Here is a 13,905-nt window from a genome sequence, read left to right on the forward strand (position 1 = left end):
TTATGATAGTACAAATTTATGTCGATGACATCATCTTTGGCTCTACGAATCCCAGCCTAACAGCTGAATTCAGAAAGCTGATGGAGACTAAATTTGAAATGAGCTCAATGGGTCCTATTAACTTTTTCCTTGGTTTAAATATTAGACAGGGACCCGAAAGCATCTTTATCAATCAGGAAGCTTACACGAAGACTCTCCTAGCAAAGTTTGGTATGACGGGAGACTCCAAAGTCAAAGTCCCAATGGCATTCGGCACCAAGCTAACTACATCTCTAGACAAACCGGCTGTTGATATCACGCTCTATCGTCAAATGATAGGCTCACTAATGTATCTTACTGCTAGCAGGCCTGACATCATGTTTTCTGTGTGTTATTGTGCTTGATTTCAGGCAAACCCACGCGAACCTCACATGCTTGCAGTGAAGAACATTTTATGCTATCTCAAGCGAACCACCTCCTTAGGTCTATGGTATCCTTCCAACTCAGGCTTCTTCGTTCAAGCCTATTCAGATGCTGACCTTGGAGGATGTGGACTCGACAGAAAAAGCACCACTGGTGGCTGTCAATTCCTTGACGGGAAGTTGGTTAGCTGGCAATCCAAGAAACAAACGTGCGTGTCGTTATCTACTGCCGAAGCAGAATACATAGCCGCTGCATCATGCACCTCTCAAGTAATTTGGATCCAGAGTCAACTTCGAGACTATGGACTCAATATGAAGAAGATCCCATTATATTGTGACTCTGAAAGTGCAATTAGGATCTGTCATAACCCAGTGCAACACTCTAAAACCAAACACATAGCACTGAGGTATCACTTCATCAAAGATCACGTGGAAGATGGAAACGTCGAAGTACACTTTGTCAGAACCACTGATCAACTGGCTGACGTCTTTACCAAAGCTCTTCCTGAAGCATCATTGTCACACCCCCAAACCTGAACGGCGGAATCGTTCGGGGGCGGAGGACATCATATTCAGTATCATAACAGTTCATAGAAAGGAAAGTACACACCACCATAATATAAATATGTTTGAAAAGTTTACATGATTGTAGGTGTTACATGTTTGCAAAAGAAATCAAATATAAAATGGTGATCCAAAATATGTTACTAACGCCAATGCGTTAGTCTTCAGAAGTAGTTGCTACCTGGCTAGCGGTTTCCTGTGAATACAAGTTATTTCAAAGAAAAAGTGTCAACATTTAAGTTGGTGAGTTCATAAGTAGTGTTTTGAGAAGATGTATGCCATTCGAAAGTGTTTGCATGTTTTCCAGAAAAACCCTTATTTTCTTATTAAAGTATGCAATGCATATGAATGTTCGTGATGTAAATTGCAACTAATTGTACCAAGAAAATCCCTTATTTTCCTATTAGTTGTTTGGTTTGTATACAGGAAAAACCCTTATTTCCCTGACATAACTGGTAGTCTCTAAGACCGAAAATCGCAAGCAATCGACGTGCTCGAAAGGTGTGGCATAGTTTTACATAGTAAAGCTATACGAAGATCGCACTTATTAGATGAAGAATAGTTTTAATGACTACTCGTTCATAAAAGCATAATACCATAATAATTGTATATCCGATGAGTTTTATAACCATACTAAACATAATATGCCTGTAGCGACGTTCTTCAGGCGTCGTAGCGTTATGACAACTGTCACCCCAAAAGACGGACTGTAGCTAACAGTCAGGGCGCGGGATCATGACTTCCCGTATAGATCTATACACATTTGACACGTTCTCCGAACGGGAGACTCTGGTTATAGACAGGACTTGTTGCATTATTTTCTAATAAAGAAAGTAACGTTTGAAGATATACACGACTCATGGATTCTCAACTAAGTCCGTAATAAGGTAGTAGTTTGTATGCAAAGTTTAACCTCTTTCACAATGTTTGACAAAGCATAATCATAAGTTCTTTGAATGCATGAAATGATTTAGTAAAGAATGTTACCCTTGATATGATGTGTTTGTATGTAAACGTATAAATAAAACATATTTCTATTTATAAACATATTATATCCCAAAGAGGGTAAAGCTGTGTTGTGAGGGGTTTTGTATCATAATAACTTCACCAGATAGTTAAAACAACAGTATGAAAAGTATACCAAAAGGTTAATGTTTCACACGAATTTAGTCATGTGTTAACTTGTATTCCTCCCCAAAAAGAGTATAAAACATTTAAAATGTATTTAAAGAGTGTTCAAAGGGGATATGAACTCACTTGATAGTTTGAAGATTGTGAGGTGGAAAACCGAGCAGAGTTTCGTCTCGGGAAACTGATTTTTCTTGGGATTCTCGGGAATCTCGGGAGTAGAATCGGCCTTCGGGACTTGAGCCAAAAAGACCAGAGCTTCGGGTTTGAACGGACACGGAAAACGAGGAAATGCTGAGAGAGAGAGAAGAGAAATGAACCCTTTCTTTGGAAACCCTCGCATTCTATTTATAGGAAGGCAAGTCTGCCTCGGTACGCGGGGCGTACGCTCGTACGCGCTGCGTACGCGTACGTCATGCATGACCGAAGCCTCGACTGCCTCGGTTCGGATGGGACGGGTTCTTGGGTTATCGGGTCGGATGGGACGGGTTGCTGGGGAGGTGGGTCGGATGGGACGCCGGGTCGGATGGGACGTCGGATCGGACGGGTCGGACGGGTCGGACGGGTCGGCTTCCTCGGATATGGCGACGTGGACGATCCGAGGCCAATCCTCTCGGTTACGCGGGGCGTACAGGAGTACGCAGCGCGTACTTCGGAGAAGGACGCTGACTCCTCTTCGGATAATATCCGAATTTTGAATTAAATAATTAATTAATTTATTTAATAAACTTCAAAAATCCATATCTTCTTCATATGAACTCCGTTTTCGATGGTCTTTATATCCACGCGTAGGTGAGACTACGATCTACAACTTTCGTTTAGACTCCGTTGGCAAATTCCAAAATTATTTTTATTATTTATTTTATAACTAATCGTTTTTAAGGAATTTCTTTGAAAAATCATAACTTCCTCATGCGAAGTCAGATTTGGACGTTCTTTTTGTGTACGCTCACGGTTTAATGTTATCTATGACTTTCATTTAGATACCTAAGGCTAAATGTTATCGTATTGAAACTTTGCGTTTTTCGTTTGATCGGTGTTGTCGGTTTTGACAGAAATCTTAGAATGGTCATAGCTTCTTCGCCATAACTCAGATTTTTGTGTTCTTTATTTATTTGGAACCTTTAAGACGATATCTACTACATAGCGTACTCCAAATCAGAGCTTTTGAACAATTCATTTATCGATGACATTCCCATTACATTCAAAAAGGGTTACAAGACTCGGTTTATAATGCCCGGGATAACGGGTTGTTACATCATCCCCCCGTTAAATGGAATTTCGTCCCGAAATTTAATACAAGGTAAGAGTTTTAGGGGCTGAGGAAGAGATGCGGATACTTCTGTAGCATTTGGTCTTCCCGTTCCCATGTGAATTCGGGTCCTCTCTTAGCATTCCATCGAACTTTTACTATTGGAATGCGACTCTGTTTGGTCCTTTTAACTTCCCTATCCATGATCTCGACGGGTTCTTCCACAAAGTTGAGATTTTCGTTTAACGCGATTTCATCGAGTGGAATTACAAGTGTTTCGTCGGACAAACACTTTTTCAGGTTCGACACGTGGAATACTGGATGCACTTTGTTAAGCTCGATTGGAAGTTGGAGTTTGTAGGCCACTGGACCAACTCTCGAAATGATTTCGAAGGGTCCAATGTACCTGGGGTTTAGCTTTCCACGCTTCCCAAAGCGTATCATGCCTTTCCAGGGTGAGACCTTCAGTAGCACACGGTCGCCAATCTGGAATTCCAAGGGTTTACGTCTCCTGTCGGCATAGCTCTTTTGTCTATCCCTTGAGGACTTCAGTCGTTCTCGTATTTGTACGATCTTTTCGGTAGTCTCTCTGATGATCTCTGGGCCAGTAAGGGTGCTCTTAGTGACTAGACCTTTTGCCAATTGGGTGTCGCCCACTTCCGTCCAGCACAGGGGTGATCTGCACTTACGGCCGTAAAGGGCTTCGAACGGAGCGGTCTTGATACTAGTATGATAACTATTGTTATAAGAGAACTCGACCAAAGGCAAGTGAATATCCCATGCCTTGCCAAAGTCGATTACACATGCTCGCAACATGTCTTCCAAGGTTTGGATCGTCCTCTCACTCTGTCCGTCAGTTTGAGGGTGGTATGCTGTACTCATGTCCAACCTTGTTCCCATGGATTTTTGCAGTGATTGCCAAAATCTGGAAGTGAATCTGCTGTCTCTATCTGAGATGATGGACATTGGTACTCCATGAAGTCGTACGATCTCCCGGATGTAGGTTCTTGATAGTTTTTCCATCCTATCGGTTTCCTTGATAGGTAAGAAATGGGCTGATTTGGTTAATCTGTCGACGATTACCCAAATAGTATCTTGGCCACTCTGAGTTTTGGGCAGTTTGGTTATGAAGTCCATGGAAATCTGCTCCCATTTCCACTCAGGTATATCAGGTTGTTGGAGTAGGCCTGAGGGTTTTTGGTGTTCTATTTTTATTTTGGCGCAAGTTAAACACTTGCCCACGTACGTAGCGATCTCCGCTTTCATGTTTGGCCACCAGTAGAGTTGCTTGAGATCTAGATACATCTTGTCTGACCCTGGGTGTACGGAGTATGGGGTCCTGTGTGCCTCGCTCATAACTACCTCTCTGAATCCCCCAAACTTTGGTGTCCAGATCCGGTTCATGAGGTAGCGTGCTCCGTCACTCTTGATTTCTAAGTTCTTGTCCATTCCTCTAAGGGCCTCACCTGCCACGTTTTCGGGTTTCAAGGCCTCTAATTGAGCTTCCTTGACTTGCGTTGATAGGTGCGAATGGATCGACATAGCTAATGACTTCACTCTCCGGCCTGAGTACTCCTTTCGACTAAGGGCATCGGCTACGACGTTTGCCTTTCCCGGATGATAGCGAATATCGCATTCGTAATCACTGAGTAGCTCGACCCATCGCCGTTGTCTCATGTTGAGCTCCTTCTGATCGAAAATGTGTTGTAAGCTCTTGTGGTCGGTAAAGATAGTGCTCTTCGTCCCATACAAGTAATGTCTCCAGATCTTCAGGGCAAACACTACTGCTCCTAGCTCAAGATCGTGGGTCGTGTAGTTAACCTCATGTGTTTTCAACTGTCTCGAGGCGTAGGCGATGACCTTACCTCGCTGCATCAGAACACATCCGAGTCCTTGGTTTGATGCATCGCAATAAACTACGAAGTCTTCTATTCCTTCAGGAAGGGATAGTATTGGTGCGGTGCACAAGGCTCGTTTGAGCGTTTGGAACGCTCTTTCTTGTTTCTCTTCCCAGTCAAAGGCCACACCTTTCTGGGTTAGGGTTGTAAGAGGCTTCGCTATTCGTGAGAAGTTCTGAATGAACCTGCGGTAGTAGCCAGCGAGACCTAGAAATTGGCGAATTTCTGTAGGAGTCTTCGGTGCTGACCAGTTCTCAATGGCCTTAATTTTGGATGGGTCCACGTGGATTCCCTCTTCGCTTACCACGTGTCCTAAGAATTCGACTCTTCGGATCCAAAATTCACATTTCGAGAACTTCGCATAAAGTTTCTCTTTTCGTAATATCCCTAGAACTTGTCGCAGATGATCGCCATGCTCTTTCTTACTTCGGGAGTAGATCAGGATGTCGTCAATGAAAACGATGACGAACTGATCCAAGTAAGGTCGGCATACTCTATTCATCAGATCCATGAAGACTGCGGGCGCATTGGTCAATCCGAATGGCATCACCACGAACTCGTAATGTCCGTAACGAGTTCGGAAGGCGGTCTTCGGCACATCCTCCTCTAGCACTCGTAACTGGTGATACCCGGACCTCAGATCAATCTTAGAAAAATAGTTCGCCCCTTGCAGTTGGTCGAATAGATCATCTATGCGCGGTAGAGGATAACGATTCTTGACCGTCAGTTTGTTGAGTTCTCTGTAGTCGATGCACATTCTGAACGATCCATCTTTCTTTTTCACAAACAACACGGGTGCTCCCCATGGTGAGAAGCTCGGTCTGATGAATCCTTTTTCCAGTAGTTCATTCAGTTGACTGGATAGCTCCTGCATCTCTGCCGGGGCTAATCGATAGGGTGCTTTGGCTACTGGGGTAGCTCCGAGAATCAGATCGATTCTGAATTCGACTTGTCTTACGGGTGGTATCCCTGGAAGGTCCTCGGGAAATACATCGGGAAAATCGCATACGTCGGGCACATCCTTGATGTCCCGGACTTCGCGTTTCACGTCTACAACGTGTGCAAGAAATGCGTGACACTCCTTTCGTAAGTGCTTCTGAGCTTGGATACTTGAGATGATTCTAAGAGTGGTACTAGGTTTGTCGCCCAAGACGAGGAAGGTTTCGCCGGTTGGCAGATTAAGGCGAACGGCCTTATCGTAACATAGAATGTCCGCACGATGTGAACTCAGCCAATCCATGCCAATGATGACATCGAAACTCTTAATCGAGACTGGCATGAGGTTGATTTGAAAGGGATTATCGTTTAGAGTTAGGGTGCAGTTTAAGTATATCTCTTTAGTGCCTTCAGTTTTCCCGTTGGCCATTTCTACTATGAACGGTTCACTTAATGATTGTGGTATTGGTTCTAATAACGGTTTGGTAAGTTTTTAAAATTTGTTGTCCACTGCAGACACCCCTCGGCACACGTTAGTCGGCTCTCGGACAAATATAGTTGATCAGGCTATATCCTTCCCAGTTCCGATTACATGTCCCAAGGCGTACCTGTACTGCACAACTCATTAATAATACTTCTAATATGGTACGATGTGGAACTGTTATTTATTACTAAATGAATGCATGCTTACTTACAAAAACTAAATAGATTTAATTTCAAAAGCATGACTCTTCTCAGAGTGTTTTTGCCCAGTTGAGTTTATATTTGTATAAAAAAAATGGTTTTGATATACTTAATTCACTATAAACGAAGCTCTGATACCAATCTATCACACCCCCAAACCTGAACGGCGGAATCGTTCGGGGGCGGAGGACATCATATTCAGTATCATAACAGTTCATAGAAAGGAAAGTACACACCACCATAATATAAATATGTTTGAAAAGTTTACATGATTGTAGGTGTTACATGTTTGCAAAAGAAATCAAATATAAAATGGTGATCCAAAATATGTTACTAACGCCAATGCGTTAGTCTTCAGAAGTAGTTGCTACCTGGCTAGCGGTTTCCTGTGAATACAAGTTATTTCAAAGAAAAAGTGTCAACATTTAAGTTGGTGAGTTCATAAGTAGTGTTTTGAGAAGATGTATGCCATTCGAAAGTGTTTGCATGTTTTCCAGAAAAACCCTTATTTTCTTATTAAAGTATGCAATGCATATGAATGTTCGTGATGTAAATTGCAACTAATTGTACCAAGAAAATCCCTTATTTTCCTATTAGTTGTTTGGTTTGTATACAGGAAAAACCCTTATTTCCCTGACATAACTGGCAGTCTCTAAGACCGAAAATCGCAAGCAATCGACGTGCTCGAAAGGTGTGGCATAGTTTTACATAGTAAAGCTATACGAAGATCGCACTTATTAGATGAAGAATAGTTTTAATGACTACTCGTTCATAAAAGCATAATACCATAATAATTGTATATCCGATGAGTTTTATAACCATACTAAACATAATATGCCTGTAGCGACGTTCTTCAGGCGTCGTAGCGTTATGACAACTGTCACCCCAAAAGACGGACTGTAGCTAACAGTCAGGGCGCGGGATCATGACTTCCCGTATAGATCTATACACATTTGACACGTTCTCCGAACGGGAGACTCTGGTTATAGACAGGACTTGTTGCATTATTTTCTAATAAAGAAAGTAACGTTTGAAGATATACACGACTCATGGATTCTCAACTAAGTCCGTAATAAGGTAGTAGTTTGTATGCAAAGTTTAACCTCTTTCACAATGTTTGACAAAGCATAATCATAAGTTCTTTGAATGCATGAAATGATTTAGTAAAGAATGTTACCCTTGATATGATGTGTTTGTATGTAAACGTATAAATAAAACATATTTCTATTTATAAACATATTATATCCCAAAGAGGGTAAAGCTGTGTTGTGAGGGGTTTTGTATCATAATAACTTCACCAGATAGTTAAAACAACAGTATGAAAAGTATACCAAAAGGTTAATGTTTCACACGAATTTAGTCATGTGTTAACTTGTATTCCTCCCCAAAAAGAGTATAAAACATTTAAAATGTATTTAAAGAGTGTTCAAAGGGGATATGAACTCACTTGATAGTTTGAAGATTGTGAGGTGGAAAACCGAGCAGAGTTTCGTCTCGGGAAACTGATTTTTCTTGGGATTCTCGGGAATCTCGGGAGTAGAATCGGCCTTCGGGACTTGAGCCAAAAAGACCAGAGCTTCGGGTTTGAACGGACACGGAAAACGAGGAAATGCTGAGAGAGAGAGAAGAGAAATGAACCCTTTCTTTGGAAACCCTCGCATTCTATTTATAGGAAGGCAAGTCTGCCTCGGTACGCGGGGCGTACGCTCGTACGCGCTGCGTACGCGTACGTCATGCATGACCGAAGCCTCGACTGCCTCGGTTCGGATGGGACGGGTTCTTGGGTTATCGGGTCGGATGGGACGGGTTGCTGGGGAGGTGGGTCGGATGGGACGCCGGGTCGGATGGGACGTCGGATCGGACGGGTCGGACGGGTCGGACGGGTCGGCTTCCTCGGATATGGCGACGTGGACGATCCGAGGCCAATCCTCTCGGTTACGCGGGGCGTACAGGAGTACGCAGCGCGTACTTCGGAGAAGGACGCTGACTCCTCTTCGGATAATATCCGAATTTTGAATTAAATAATTAATTAATTTATTTAATAAACTTCAAAAATCCATATCTTCTTCATATGAACTCCGTTTTCGATGGTCTTTATATCCACGCGTAGGTGAGACTACGATCTACAACTTTCGTTTAGACTCCGTTGGCAAATTCCAAAATTATTTTTATTATTTATTTTATAACTAATCGTTTTTAAGGAATTTCTTTGAAAAATCATAACTTCCTCATGCGAAGTCAGATTTGGACGTTCTTTTTGTGTACGCTCACGGTTTAATGTTATCTATGACTTTCATTTAGATACCTAAGGCTAAATGTTATCGTATTGAAACTTTGCGTTTTTCGTTTGATCGGTGTTGTCGGTTTTGACAGAAATCTTAGAATGGTCATAGCTTCTTCGCCATAACTCAGATTTTTGTGTTCTTTATTTATTTGGAACCTTTAAGACGATATCTACTACATAGCGTACTCCAAATCAGAGCTTTTGAACAATTCATTTATCGATGACATTCCCATTACATTCAAAAAGGGTTACAAGACTCGGTTTATAATGCCCGGGATAACGGGTTGTTACAATCATTCAACAGAATACTGCAAGGGCTAGGTATGATGGAATCAGAGTCAGTACCTCACAACACCTCTCAACCTCAAACGTACGAAGCGAAATTGACCGAACGTTCAGGTTCGGTTACATCATCTGACTCGCTCTTCACCACAAAGGTAGTTTTCATGGTTGTATATTTCTTGTACACAGTTGTTTATCTTATTGTTAATAGTATTTTCTGAGTCCATGTCTAAATTCCTTGGTTTTCTAAAATTTTCCAAAACCGAAACCTACCGAAGGTTCGGGTTCGGTTTTTCAAAATTTTCTTGAACCGAAACCAACCGAACGCTCGGGTTCAGTTTTTCAAAATTTTCTTGAACCGAAACCAACCGAACACTCGGGTTCGGTTTTTCAAAATTTTCTTGAACCGAAACCAACCGAAGGTTCGGGTTCGGTTTCTCAAAATTTTCTTGAACCGAAACCAACCGAACGCTCGGGTTCGGTTTCTCAAAATTTTCTTGAACCGAAACCAACCGAACGCTCGGGTTCGGTTTTTCAAATTTTTCCCAACCGAAACCAACCGAACGTTCGGGTTCGGTTTTTCAAAGTTTTCCAAAGTTTTTTTTTGCTTACTCTTTCCAAGTCTTATGTTTTTTGCTTATTTTTTTATCTTTTAATTTTTTTTATCCTTTTATTTTTTTATTTTTTTTTTTTTATCAATTTCAAAAACTCCAAAAATATTTTTCTCTTTTAATTTTGTTTGTGTTCGTTCGATTATGGGGATATAATTGTTTGATTACTTAAGTGTCCCTAGAAGCATGCTGCTGTATGTGTCCCAAGCCTCATAAGATTTTGAATAATAGCCTTCATGACCTGGTATAAACAAACCTTGTCTTCCCAATAAGGCTACCACATTTATTCTAATCGTGAGCTACCTCACTCTCTTCTCACATGAGTTAAGAGTTTTCTGCTTGGTCCTTATTTTCGCAGCAGAGGTACTTTATTTTCTTACACCATCTCCATTACATTCTTTTCATCAACGTAACCCTTAAGACTCTCAGAAATTACCACTGAGGTTTAAGGTTACACAACAGCTGTGTTTATGATCTTAGTTTCGTGCCACTACGAGCTGAGTGAAACCCAAAATTCAACACCAAATCTGAATTGACGGTGAACAATTAATTTGCTCAAGTTTTCACCAAAGAATTGACGGATGTACCTTCATGAAATCTCAAATTTTATTTTTTGTGATTCCTATGAAATTGTTAAACACCATAACATTTCTTCCCTTGGGATCCAGTTTTTAATTTTTTTTTCGAGATTTTATATTTTCCAAGCCAATTTAAAATTAATTCCTACCTACTTGTTCAACAGACTACACCGGTCTCACACGTACTTTGATCACTTTCTTTCTTATTTCAAGATTAGAATTGTTGCATCAAAGCGAAAGCCACCCTGGAGTAGACTAATTAAAAGAAGCCTTTCAACATTTATTAATACGTGTTTGATCGTAATTCAACGGGAATCCACATTAACACTTTGAGGTATCTTTTGATCTTGAAGGAAGAGATTCGTGCCCGGGATCATTTGTTTCGTGTCATTATTGACATCACAGTCATTCCTAAAAAGAGTTGCTTTATTTCTTTTCCTTTTACACTCTTCGCACGAAAATCTTTGATTTTCCAAAATTCCGTTACTAATTATTACAGGCTGTATTATTGCTTTGGTGGTTCATTATCAAGCTGTGATCAGCAATCATCCACGTGGGCAATTTATTCAAAAGATGCGATTCAAAAGATAAGACGAAGGGTTGCTGACTCAGGCGGGAAACAAAAGGATTGAATTTCAACCGGTGGTAAAAAGGGGCGCGTGTGAATTTGAAACGCCCACTCTTTTACTGACATAATGGACGCGTGTGCGAATTTCACGCGATTCCTCTCTGGCACTTAAAGGTGCGTGAGGATTTGAAACGGTTTGTTCTGAAACGGCGCTTGTTGGGCGGCGTGTTCCTAGGAATCTGACACTCTCTCTCCTACGTGATCATCGCATGCCTTAACTGTCACGCATCTGTCATTCCGGGAAACCTTTTCGTATTTCCATAGAAGATTTGAACAGATTTTTCTCTCTCCTTACAATCACTATAAAAGGCAGTCTCCACTCCTATTTACCTCTTTACTGCATCCGGATTTCCAAGAGAGCAAAAATTTCCCTAAAGCTTTCCTGTTCATCTTCTTCTTCCTACCTTCAACAATGGCAGAATCATGATCCGTCCATGCCACCTCACACATCCTTCCCATTCGTCGTCAACAGTGCTTGGTGATTGACCTAACACCTCAGGCGTATGATTCTTACATGTTTCCGATCATCGAGTGCCCGAAGTATTCGCAAATCGCTCCTGCACTATCTCGGGTTGAGTCTGTGCCCATGGTGCTCCTATCGCAGGTGTATGTGACTGCTCATTACGATAAAGCAGTCGACAGGGTCTTCTTCGAGGTGTGTGATCACAAGACCTCGATTTCAAGGCAACGATTTGGTACACTGCTAGGGTTTGCTGCTGACCCTTCACGAATCAATCCGGAGACGATTCCGGTGGGCCATCTTTACAACATGTTTTACAATATGGGGTACACGGAGGTGATCACCTCCGTCGCAAAGTTCAAGAAATCCTGCTTGCTGCCGTAGTGGAACGGCATGTTCACAGTCCTCTTCAAGGGCTTATCTGAACGGAGCTCAGGATCCGATGGTTCTAGTCGACTGTTCTTGTCGATTATGTATGGTGTCTACAACGGAGTCAATCTTGACTATGGGTTCGTTCTCTAGCAACAACTCATCCAGAGCCTCTCTTCTTCTTCACGACATTCTGAGGTGTCGTATGCCCGGTTTTGGACTCTCATCACAAAGTGGGCAATGGATAAGTTCGACGTCCCCACTGCTGCTGGTGCATCGATGTCTTCGGTTGGTACTTTTCATACCACGAAGATCATCGTCTCTGATGCATCCAAGTTTTCTTTCATTGGCTCTATTTCGGAGACAATGTACGACGATGTTCCTTCTGACAGCAGGATCATCAGGACGATTAAGGAGTTCAAACAGTCAGGATCGAGGGAACTCACACTGGAAATGCTCAAGTCCATCCATGATGCTGACAAACCGGTTAACAGGGGCAAAAATGCGGAAAAAGGGAAGCAAGTGACCAAAGCTCCTAAAGGTCCTTCTCCTAAGAAGAGGAAACAAACAAAACCTGCTCAGTCCCCGCAACCGAAGAGAAGGAAGACTCAACCGAAGCGAAAGCTTATCATCCCTTCCTCTTCGAGTGACTCAGAAGGCGAGAGTTCGGATTCGGATGGCTCTCAACGAGGCGAAACCCCTCCAAGAGGCAACACTCCACCCCGATCTCCTACCCCAGACATGGAAATCCATAATTCACCCATTCCTTCACCCACTCAAACAATCCCTACTTCCAGTCCCACCATAACCCCCACTACCACTATTCCTCCAACCTCTTTCCCTATACCACCACCCATTTTTACTGATACAACTACAACAACAACTGCAAAGGTTCCAACCAACGTATCTGATACGGGGGTTCATACCGATGCAACCGAAACACCACCCGTAACCGAACCACCTCAAAACGAAACCCAGCATACATCCGAACCTACCCACACTCAACCACCACCCGAAACTACCCCAACCAACACTCAACCTGAACCTACAAAAACCACCACACCCCCAGCTTCACCACCCCCACCATCTCCAGATCATGCCTCTGATGGAGATAACCCGTTTCTTGGCGGTGAAAACATGACCTTCGATTCGGTCTACTTTAGTCCGTTTCAGGTTCAAAGCGATGAAGAGGATGATGCTCCAGTGATAAAGAAGCATCTTAAGGAGCTAAACAAGAAGGTTGACTTACTTCTTGCTTCTTCTTCCAACAACCAGTCCTCTCTCTCTGAAGCCGCTCTTCAAAAGATTGTTGATGCCTTCTCCAGGGCTCAGCATGATTCTGTAGCTTCAGCCACAGCCGCCATAGATGCCTCTACAAAAGCCTGTGAGGCTGCGACCGCAAAAGTCGATAAACTATTCTCAGACGCCTCTTCCCTGTTGAAGTCCTTACAGGAAAGCGCTGATGTCACCAAGACAACTTTAGAACCAATCGTTCAGCAATTGGCCAAGTTCGTCTCAACGGAGTTACAGTCATTCGCTACACTTCGCCAATCAATCAGCGATGACAACTCGGCTCTTCGTGCCTCCATTGACGACCGCCTCGCTAAGCTACAAGCGGATCTCGCAGCTGAAAATTCGTTAATGGACGTTCTGGCAAGCAAAACCACCGCCCTTAAGGTCAAGAGCACTCAACTTTCAAACTCTCAACAACTGCTTGAAGCTCTTCGATCCGAACGGGAGGTAATAAAAACTTGTGTTTCGGATGTACACGCTGCCCTATCTAACATCCTGGAAGCACACGATCCGATTCTCAACCATTCGGTGAGGCAA

This window comes from Lactuca sativa, chromosome 4, assembly GCF_002870075.4.
Source record: "Lactuca sativa cultivar Salinas chromosome 4, Lsat_Salinas_v11, whole genome shotgun sequence".
NCBI lineage: Eukaryota > Viridiplantae > Streptophyta > Magnoliopsida > Asterales > Asteraceae > Lactuca > Lactuca sativa.